This window comes from Sorex araneus, chromosome 3 (genome assembly GCF_027595985.1).
Source record: "Sorex araneus isolate mSorAra2 chromosome 3, mSorAra2.pri, whole genome shotgun sequence".
Classification (NCBI taxonomy): Eukaryota; Metazoa; Chordata; class Mammalia; order Eulipotyphla; family Soricidae; genus Sorex; species Sorex araneus.
Window position 1 is genome coordinate 107502977 of NC_073304.1, and position 12219 is coordinate 107515195.

Consider the following 12219-nt stretch of genomic DNA (forward strand, 5'->3'; position numbering starts at 1 on the left):
CGTCCTACCTGCTGTGCTATCGCTCCAGCCCCAAGTCTGTGATTCTTATGTCACAATTAATTGAAAAAATATCTTTTGTGTGCATTTCCTAACACGCTCATTATATCAGAACAAATTTTCATGACAAGATATTAACAAATTTAAGAGAAGTGAAAATAATATTACAAAATAAGTGCTATCATCAAAAAGATCACTGAAACATTATATCACTGTCATCCCGTTGTTCGTCGATTTACTTGAGCGGGCACCAGTAACGTCTCTATTATATTCAGCCCTGAGATTTTAGCAGCCTCTCCTTACTCATCTTTCCCAATGATTGGAGGCTCTTTCAGGGTCAGGAGAATGAGACCTATCTCATTAAAATACAGAATGAGATATTTGGCATATCAAATACACCACGGACAGCTTGCCAGGCTCTGCCATGCAGGCGGGATACTCTCAGTAGTTTGCTGGGCTCTCCGAGAAGTACATATATTTTTTACTGTATTTGAGATATGAATACACCATGGGGAGCTTGCAAGCTCTCCCATGAGGGCAATAGAATATTGGTTTCTCCAAGAGGGAGAACAAGGCTACTAGATTTCTTCTGGAAGGTTTGTCTTATAGTCTCTGGATGTTGGCCATTGGAAAACGGGGGGTCTGAGTGGAGAAGGCCCAGTCCCAATCCAAGCAGGCTTGGAGATGTCAGCCCTGGGTCCTGCACACCTGAGTTCCTCTGCTGGTCCCTTCATGCGTGACTCACCCGAATGTGTGCTGCATATTCTAAATTATTGAATGATACTCATCTTAGTTGAAAATGACACATATAAAATTTATATAGAGCTCAAATTTATTGGAATATTAATTCAGGTGATCAAATAAAACCTGTTAATATAGTTATTAGAATGTTTTGCCTCTACTATCAAAAAACTAAGAAAAGTCTCCCTCTCTGTAACTTTAGTCTCAAATTTAAAATTAAAAAATTAAAGAAGAGAAAAATTTCAAGGAAACAATGGTGGACATTTTCAGTTTTTTAATTTTATAACAAAATAGGTACGTAACATTAAAAAATTTGACTATTTTGTTATAGTGCTGGGTTAAATAAATATTTAATTTAATTTATTATTTACATAATAAATTAAATGTATGACTGTGGAAGATTTGAACAATGTAATAGTGTACAGGTAAGAAATATAAACTTCACAACTCATAGGATGAATTTTGAAATTTTAGTATTTAGTCACAATTTTTGAGTATTAAGGAAAGTTATCTACTTCCTCTATAATAGTCCCTAATTCAGGCTCATTTGTATAAATTTGGAACTTTTATATACATGCTTCTGTTTGTAGTGGGGTCACTTACTATAATGATCAACAAGCCAGAAAAAGCCTGGAACCTATGGCCATAAACATTTTATATTAATATGTGGTAAGTATATTATTTTGCTTTATTACATTTCAGTCTTCTAACTACATTTATAAGCAAATATTCTCATTATTTCTGTTTTATCGTGACTTATTTGTAAAAACCTCAAGATTTGGATTTTAGTTTTTATTATTTTTTAATTTTTACTACTTTATCAAATTATTTTAATATCATTCACGATCTCATAAATTTAAGGGAACTAGTGTCTCCTCACATTGATGGTCCATATTGTAGTCTATGAATTTTCTCAGATGACTCTTTGCCAATGTGGTTGAGTGTCTAAGCAGCAGTAACCTCATCTTCTGATTTGAAAGTACAATCAACATCTCCACTTCATTGATGCAAACTCAAAGCAGAAGAAGGTTCTGGTGCTGCTGTTTACCAACTCTCACCAATCTCCAAATCTGACACTGGTGGGTGAAAAATCCAATGCCATAAGTCCAAGAACAAGGATTTTCTTTATGCCCATGAGCTTGCGAAGATGTCATTGATCCCATAGAGAATCACTCTAAAGAATGGGACCAGAGATGGGGGAGGTGTCCTCCATCTGCTATAGCCAGAGTGGAAGGCTGCAGAGCCAGGTGAATGTAGTCTGTCTCCTTAAGTCTTAGTCCCTGAACAGGCAGCAAATGAAATACATAATGGGATGACTGCAGGTGGGAGATAATGGCAGCTATAAGGGGACACCCAACCCCTTCCCCATTCTCGGCCCTTTCTTGTGAAGAAAACATGGTTGTTATATAGTATTTTCTGCGTGCAAAAAAATATTATAAGTTAATAATTGATGATGTCCCAGTTTATATTTCAAAAGATTTTCACAATTTTGTGCTTGCTGTGTTTATGGGTACAAACTCCCCCTGCTGTTAGCTGTTTCTAGTATCTGACTGATTACTCACCATGTATGTGAGGTTTATAGAGAAAAACAGAGGTTTCTGTTTGTTACCCTTATTTCATCTGTAAATATTGCAAATTATTTTCATATTCTTCCAATATTTTAATTAGAAACTGACAGTCATTCTTGGTTCTGCCCAATTTCAACCATCAAGAGAACCAACAAATATTTATTTGCCACTACCACTGTGAAAATGACTATCAAGTTAAATGTATACACTTCAGTTTGATTTTCAGCAACTTTTGTAAGATTTTCTTTCTATAATTAATTAATTGTATTTCCAATACTTATAATTACAAAAGAAATCCTGGGTTCAACTTATCTCAATTTTCTCCTTTTCAATTTGTATTAGCTTTTCTATAATCTGCAATCATTTTCAAAACATTATTTTGCCTTTTGTTCTATTTGAATTATTTTTTAACAATATTCGAACACAAAATGAAAGCTGCAATTCACTCAATAATGCAAAAATAACTACCATTAATTTCATTCTTTGATCTGTTTTCTTAAATTCACACTGCTGAGATTATGGTAGTTTAATAATGTATGTATGGCACATTTGCTTCATCTAAATGATTCAAATTCAGTTTATTTGATTCTCACTAGGAGCTCAAATTATGGATTTTTAAAAAATAGTAACTAAATTAATTTATTCCTTAATAAAAACTAACAACAGATAGGAAAGTAGAACATTTAGTTTTAAGGGGACTGGAGAGACATAGTGGTAAGGCACTTGCATTGCATGCAGCTGATCCCCAAAGTCCCAAATGTCCCCTACACACACACACACACACACACACACACACACACACACACACACTGAGATTGCCAGAGGGTCATGAGCACAGAGTCAAGAGGAAGAACTGAGCACTGCTGGGTGTGGCCCCCAGGGAAAAAAAGAAGTTAGTTTTAATGTTCAAAACTAACATTTTTTTCAGTTAAAAACTATCTAGAATCATTCGTATTCCACATAACTATCCCAAACAAATTTCCATTTTTGAGCATATTAAGTTATATTTCTTCGCTCACATTTCTACTTACACATCATTTGTACAATGTGCCAAGTGCATGGCAAGATTTAAAGGAAGCACCTGTCCCACAAACATGTGAACACCCAATCATCATGCTTATAAAGAGGTTCCTTCTTTTTTTTTTTTTAATTTGAGCAACAATGCTATAGAATTTTACTAGCTATTTGAATTCAACTTTATGAGGTTTAAATAAAAATATTCAAGGAAGTGTTGAAAGTCTAAAACTTTAGTGGATAGTTTATCAAATTTAACTTGCTTAACTACAGACTTATGATAATTTTAGGCATTGTAAATTCACAATACTGTTAGTAATAGATATTCATATATACAATGTTCCACAACTTATTCTCCACCAGTTTCATTATTCTCACTATTATCTGAGTACCCCCTGCCTGCACCTTACCCCTATTCTTGGTAAACTTAGTTCTTTAGAAAATTTCTCATAATTTGCTCCATGTGTCTATTTTTATTCACTATTTTTTATATACTACACAGGATAGATAGTGTGCTGTATCTGTCCTTCTACTCTGTATCACTGTGTCACTGTCATCCTGTTGTTCATCGGTTTGCTTGAGCGGTTACCAGTCACATCTCTATTACCCTCAGCCCTGAGATTTTAGTAGCCTCTTTTTAATTGTCTTTCCCAGCAATTGGAGGCTCTTACAGGGTCAGGGGAATGAGACCTATTGTTACTGTTTTTGGCATATTAAATATGTCACGGGTAGCTTGCCAGGCTCTTCCTTGCGGGTGGGATACTCTCCGTAGCTTGCCGTGCTCTCTGAGAGATATGTATATCTGTTACTGTATTTTGGATATGAATATGCCACGGGGAGCTTGCCAGGATCTCCCAATTGGGCAATAAACTCTCGGTATTTCTCCCTCTTAGAGAACCTGAGAAGCTACCGAGAGTCTATTGTCCTTCTACTCTAAATATGTTAAACTCCAAGTCAATCCACAGTGTGATAATAGCATAATTTTATTCTTTTTTATATCCAATATCATTGATTTGTGTGTGTATATATGTATATATATGCATATATATATATATATATATACACATCACTGTATCACTATTGTCCCTTACTCATCATTTTTTTTGAGTGGGCACCAGTAACATCTCCATTTGTCCCTGTCTCGATCGGGTCAGGGGAATGAGGCACATTATTGTTACTGTTTTTGGCATATCGAATACGCCATGGGTATCTTGCCAGCCTCTACCATGTGAAATTCTGCATTGCTCTCTTCCAGAAACTTTTTTTTATAGTTTCTAGATCTTGGCCGTTGATGAGATTACATAACACCAGGGGCAGTTTGTGGGTGTGACTGACAAGCTACTGGAAAACTGGGGATCTGAGTGGAGGAGGCCCAGTCTGGATCTGAGAAAGCTTGGAGATCTCAGCCACGGGTCCCTCATACCTGGGTTCCTCTGTCAGTGCCTTCATGCACGAGGCTCATCTGAGCATGTGAAGTTAGCCTTGAACATGGCTATGGATGAGTTCTGGAGGTTTTTAGCTGCCGGGGCTCTGCTTGGGGCAGGGAGGGAAACTCAATCTGCCCCACTCTGAGGGGCCCTCGGTGAAAACAGCCTGGTGTGGGGCAGGAGAATCTGCACATATAATCATACATATATATAAATATATATACACATATATGTATATAAATATATATGTATACACACACATGTGTATATGTGTGTATATATACATAACACATGTATATATGTTATATATAATGATATATATATATATATATTCACTGTAGCACTTGGCTTGTTTCTCATCAATTTGCTTGAGGGGGCACCAGTAACATCTTCATTGTGAGACTCGTTGTTACTTTTTTGTCATATCGAATATGCCACGGGTAGCTTGCCAGGCTCTGCTGGCTGTAGGGGCAGGATACTATCAGTAGCTTGCTGGGCTCTCCGAGAGGGACATAGGAATCAAACCCAGTTTGGCTGCATGCAAGGCAATCAGTCTACCTGCTGTGCTCCAGTCCATATATATACACACACGCATATATATATATATATACACATATATACACACATACATACACACATATATAACACACACATATATAACACATAGTTTCTTTATCCTGTCATTTGTTCTTGAATGTTTGGTTTGTTTCCAGATTGGTGCTATTATGAATAGTGCCACAGAGAACATAGGTGCACGAATGTCTTTTTTGGAATAGAGAGTTTAGAACCATTCAGTCTTATAGAAGCTTAATATTGTATTTATTGAGAAATGTCTACTTTTTTCCTGAAAAGGTTGACAGAAGACATTCCCAGGAGCAGTTGATAAGTATTTCTTCCCCTCCACTACACATTACACCTATATTGGTTGCTTTTGTTCTTTTCTATGTGTCTCAGTATCGCCGTTTTGACATGAAATCTGATTGTTTCTTTAATTTGAATTCCCCTGAAGATGGGAAGCTGTGAAAAATACATATATGGGCTACTGCATATGTCCTATGAGGAAGTATAACTTTATTTCTTCCACCCTGTTTTTATTGGGCTGCTTGTTTTTTGTTGTAAAGTTTTTGAAGTGCTTCATAGATCTTGGACCCTTTGACAGATGAATGGTGAGCACATATTTTCTCCCAGTATGTTGCTCTGGTTCAATTTGTGATATTATGCTTCTTAATTTGATATAGTTTAATTTATCAATCTTTGCATTTATAAGTTTAGTCAGTTGTTTATTTAATATATCACAAGATTCAACACTATGAGAAGTTATGCCTATGCTTTACTAAAAATAGTTTGTGGACTTGGGTCTGATATCAAGGTCTTTAATGCTTTATAAATTTACTTTGGTTCTTAGTATGAGAAAGGGTGTGAGTTCATTTTTTTTACATTCGACTTACCAGTTTTTACAACACAGTTTATTGAAGAGCCGACTCCCCATTTTTGTTTTCTTACAAGAGTTTTGAAGATTTGTTGAGCAATTTCTATGTCTTGGCCATGTAAAGTATCCCTTGTTCAAATGTACTGTTGCAGTGAACACAGAATTGTTAAAACCTTTTTGAAATATAAACTGGGACGTCATTAATTATTAACTTCAAATATTTTTGCACATGTGCTGGAGCAATAGCACAGTGCATAGGGCATACACCTTGCACGTAGCCATCCTGGGTTCAATTCCTCCACCCCTCTTGGAGAGCCCAGCAAGCTACCCAGAGTATCTCACCCACATGGCAGAGCCTGGCAAGCTACCCGTGGTGTATTCGATATGCCAAAAACAGTAATAAGAAGTCCCACAATGGAGACATTACTGGTACCTGCTCGAGCAAATGGATGAGCAATGGGATGACAGTGACAGTGATTTTTGCACACAGAAAATGCTATGTAACAGCCATTGTTTTCTTTACAAAAAACTTTAAATAGGTAGTTATAGATATATTGTATATATCATGGATATATTGATTTGGGCACTTTTCATAATGTGTACTATCAATTTGCTGGAAATCATTTATCACCAGATGTCTTGGGTTAGTTCGTTGAGTGTACAAGGTAGTTATTCTACTAGAAAAACTGATTTTATGATTCAATTTTAAAAGGCTGGTTATGCCATTATTTTTTCTTTTTTAGAGAAAGAGAGAAATGAAATAAAATCCCAGTGCTCATCCTAGATTATTAATAGTAAAGTCTGGAACCTATTTATTGATAAAGATAACAACTTATGAACCTCATACTTAAATACATGCACCTATTTCATAATAGAACTCTACACTTTTACCAAGACACCAATCGATGGCATCCTGATACCTAGTTTTATGGCTCTAAACCTATGTGGCAATTACACAAAACCATAAATATTTTTTGGACCAGAGATTTTTATAATTTTATGCAGAAGAAAAACAAGTATCTACATTTAGACTAAGAAAGGAAACTTTGGTTTTAATTAAGTTTTTAGATACCTGGGTAAGACAATAGTTAAACTGCCAATGTTTCTGAAAACACAAGAAAACTATCTTTGGCTAAATTTTGATAGTTTTCTACCTCTGTTATTTGTAAAATAACCTAATTTCTTTCTTTTTATCTTTTTGGGTCACACTCAGCAATGCTCAGGGGTTACTCCTGGCTTTGGACTTAGGAATTACTCCTGTGCTCGGGGACCATATGGGATGCCGGGAATCAAACCCAGGTCGGCTGTGTCCAAGGCAAACACCCTACCGGCTGTACTGTCTCTCCAGCTCAAAAAAACTAATTTCTAATTGAGATTAGTTTAGGCCTATAAGATAAAGCCCTGCAACTGTTTTATAGAGATGTTTGGTCTCACTTGAACTTTTTTCCCTTGTAAGACTGTCTTGCCTTTTTTCTTTAGTTCTATGTTAATTTCTAAATAGCATACATTTCAAAGCTCTAGAGAATCTTAGGGGTTAGAGCACATTATAGTAGACTTAGACATTAGCAATGCTTACACATTTTTGTGGTCTTTCTTGATCCATTTGAACTTGATCTAAACAGCCTGTATTTCTCTGGCTGCTCAGATGTGTCTCTTGTAGGCAACAGAAAGTCTGTTTTGTTTTCTGATCCATCCTGCCACTGTATACATTGATTAGTGAGTTCAGGCTACTGACATTGGGTATGATAATTAAAGTAAAGAAATTTATTGTCCTCATGCTTTAAAAATAAAGTGTGTGTGTTGTGAAATTTGTCTTGTCTTCTAAAGAATATTCTATAGTTTTTTGCAATGCTGGTTTTAAGACTGCTTACCTTCTCTCTCTCTCATTCTCTTCCTCTCCATCCCTCTCTGTCTGTCTGTCTGTCTATCTCTCTTTTGCTCATGCTCACTCTCCCCCTTTCTTATTTTTCTATATATTTTAGACATCATGATATAAAAGTTGTTTACAATAGGTTTTCAGGCATACAATTATAACTCGTGACTCCATCAACCACTTCCCTATCATTTCCCTATCATTCACTTCGAGTTTTTGACAAATTACAGAAGTCCTGAGGATTTTTATATCAGTCCTGTAATTTTTATATTAATCTTCTTCAGGTCATCCCATGTTATGCTATTGATATATTTTCAGACTTTTTCCTCTTCTATGTTATTTTCTAGAGGTTTGTTGTATCTCATCATCAAGTTCACCAATTTTTCCCCTCCACTGCTTGTAATCTGTTGCAGAGAATTTCCATTGCATTTTGTTCTTGTTTTAAATTTCAACTATCATGGTCTTCAGTTCTCTCTCTTCTGATAGTAGTTGTTGTAATTTTTGCTCTCAAACTTGTTTGTCCTTTATTTATTTACTTACATAGTTTTTTAGAGCTCACGAAATACCCTTACTAGTCATTATCTGAAAGGTTATAAAGCTGGCTGGTACTACGGAAGTCTTCTGAGCTACTTTTCTTTTTCATAAAGTTTGGTGGGCTTCTAAGCTGCTCTTCTATGTATCTGTTGCACTCTAATGAATACTTGCAGTTTGCTTCCATGGGAGCATTCTGAGGGGTTTAGCTTAGTATTGCTCTTTTCCTTCCCTTCTGGATCTCTCCAACTGACTGCTTTTGTGGCCAGTGACCCTTAAAAAGTTGACTTTGATCTCATCTTGCCTCAGTCTTTCCTTCAGCTGCAATTTAAGATTAGAAATTCCTCTCTTTGTTTTTGGAGATGGAGAGTGAGATTTGGATTTGGAGGCCAAACTTTGGGGTGCTCAGGGCTCACTCCTGTCTCATCATTCTTGGCAGGGTTCTGAACATGTGTGGTGCAAGGATCGATCATGTGTAAGACAAGCACTCAATCCATTGTACTATTGCTCTATCTTCAAACTGAATGCGTTTTCTACCCTGGATGTGTCCAAAAAGCATAAAAGGCATGATTCTGGAACCTACCTTGCGGTGGTAGGTGAGTGATTGCAGGCATGCTCTCAGGGACATTTATAAACACTCCCCATGGCGATACCATTCATAATCCATTTGTAAGGTGTTGGTTTTGTTGTCTTTTGCCAGTTTGCAAGAATTGAGTCTGAGAGATGTATCACATCAGCTACAGTTCATTCAGAGCTGGGTCAGGAACAGATGTTGAACAGGAGACTGCAGCCTATGCTTAAGTTACCTTTTGCCCTCTTGCCAAGATTTTTTTCTGTGTTATGTCAAATTTTTCTTTTCTTTTAGAAATATTAGTTTAACATTTTTGTTAATATGGCAGATTATGTGAAATTATATACAGTATCTACTGTTTAAGAGCATTAATAGACCAAGATTGCTCTCTATCCTTCAGCTTAAAGCATCTAAGCTGGTTTCCATTTTCTTTAGATTGTGAAAGGCTTCATAGATAAGTGCACAGATGCTCAGCTGCCTTGTTCTCATAGTGTCATACTTGTAAAACTGTTTTTTAACAGTATTTCACAGCAAGCATTCAGGTTTGACATCACTAGGAAATGCCCAAAGGAATGGCCCAAGTTCCAAAGATGATCTCTCTCAGATTTGATTAAATTAAAGCAACTCTAGGTCCTTGGAGTTATCAGTTTTTAATAATCCCTCCTTGCCTATTGTCATTAATATTATCATGACTATTGCAATTATTAATAATATTATCATTACTTGTTGTTCCTCTATCACAAGTAGATAAAATTAACCACATTGAACTGTTGTAAATTTAGACTCAAATGAAAAGTTTCTAATGTCCTCAAACACCTTTCATTCACTGAAGACTAAACCAACAGAAATTAAAGTTGTAGGAAAGAAAAATTACATTTGTAACTTAATCTTTTCACTAGGAAGATAATGTGATTGATTATCTTGGCTTCCACTTATCTTCATCCTTAGGATTCTTTATTCTAACTATGAGATTTACAACAGCATATTTAGGATTTCATTCACTGAATTCAAAGTTTTCTGGAAGGGTTATTTCAAACAGAAATGCGGTCACACCTCATCAGAGCTCACTATATTTCTCTCAGTAGTATCTTAGTCTAACTGCTTCTCCTGCATGTGATCTGTGGTCAGGTCAGAGGACACAATGCACACCAATTCAAGTGGATCTCCTGGAACATAAAAATAAAATAAATCAGGCCTTAGACCAATGAAATGTCGCATAACACAATAAGCATTATGTTATGCTTATAAGAAGGGGTATATTGGAAAAAAATTATACAGAGAAATGAAACCACATCTCTGTAGTATTTATGCAGTTCATTAGAAGGAATTCAAAATCAAAGAATAAAGTGATCATTCTAATTTGATTTCCAACTTTATTCTGTTGGTATTAAATTTAAATAATTCAAAGATATACTGACCACCCAGTCAGAAGCAAGCTCATTTTCCAAAGATCTTGTGATCATAAACAAACCAGTCTTTTATAGGAACTTTGCTTCTCTATTAACATGGCTTTTTCCAGAGTAAAATTATCACTCACAGTGTGAGTCCATGTTGAAGCACTGAATCATCAAAGACAAAGCCTAAACATCTTTTGAAATAGCTATATTTCTACTTTACTTGTACTCCAGGAGGTAATGAATTAAACTTAATAGATACATTCCTTGTACCTACAATTATGATCCAGCTATGTACTTATTCCTCTTATCTCATAGTGATATGCATCTTGTTTTCTACAGCTCATGATCAAATCTCCAAACTATGTGCCACAGCTCAGACACTTATGCATATACTGAATCATTTGCTTACTGTTTCATACAATGGAGACAACCTCTATAAGTCATTTACCATTTACCCACTGGTATTATTTCTCCTCACCCCAAACAAATAAATCCTCTATTTTTAAATTGGGGTTAGTATGTTCACCTATCAGATCATTTATCAATACTGAATTTATCAGTCTGGAAAACAGGCGTGAATTTATTTCCCTTGTGTTGCCAATCACCAGAACCATAGTAGAAAAATTTAGTGTTTTTCATTGGTACAAAAAGCAAATGATGCAGGGATATGTAATTGACACTCACAAAACAAATTGCTTCTACCCATAATGTACTCAGAATTCAAAACAGAGATAACATAGATTGTTTTGAATTATACCTAGGGATTTAAACTTCTCTTACTTTCAGAATGCATATGTACAATTTCTTAAAATATTTCATGGATGTTTGGAAATAACTATGAGACAGAATAATTTTCATGAAGTAGGATGCTTGATAGCACAGCAGGTAGGGTGTTTGCCTTGTATGCAGTCGACCCGGGTTCAATTCCTCTGTTCCTCTCAGAGAGCCCGGTAAGCTACTGAGAGTATTCCACCCATATGGCAAAGCCTTGCAAGCTACTTGTGACGTATTTGATATGCCAAAAACAGTAACAAGTCTCACAAAGGAGACGTTACTGTTGCCCATTTGAGAAATCAAAGTGAATGGGATGACAGTGATACAGTGACAGGATGCTCTAAACTTTATGCCATGTAATACGAAATATTTGTAAAATCAGTTGAACCTGAAATTGTCATGAAGGGACTTAACTCAGATAAGAGATATATAAACAAATGGCCAACCTGAAACTATTCCTGAAAATGTTTTTAAGTTAATTTAACTAGATTCATTCAAGTAAAGGAATGACTAATGGAATGTGGTTTGAAGAAAATGACAGTTTGCAAGACAAGGGTTGACACAGGGGATTTAGCAGGCTAGATCACAGAAAGTCACAATCCCACCAATCTGCTCAAGTAGTCTTGAAAGATAGAAATTTTCCAGAGGAAAACAATAAAATAACTGTGACTTGGAAATACCAATCTCTTATCTGAAAATATCTAAACAGCCAGAATGAAGAAGACTACTTTGCCTGAGGTTTGAAATCTAAGGGATAATATTTAGAAACTTACTCATCTATTTGGAAGACACTAGGACTGTGATTCTCAAAGCTAACACTTAGGATGTCCCATATGTAATATTGAAACATTCCTTATGTGAGTGTTCACATCTACCTTTCCATGATACACTGTTTGA

The 12219-nt window shown here is 35.8% G+C and overlaps 1 pseudogene; it reads right to left on the minus strand.

The window, feature by feature from the left end:
* Nucleotides 1–3338: 3338 nt before the first annotated feature.
* LOC129404103 (small nucleolar RNA U13) lies at nt 3339–3436 on the minus strand (annotated as a pseudogene).
* Between the last annotated feature and the right edge of the window lie 8783 nt (nt 3437–12219).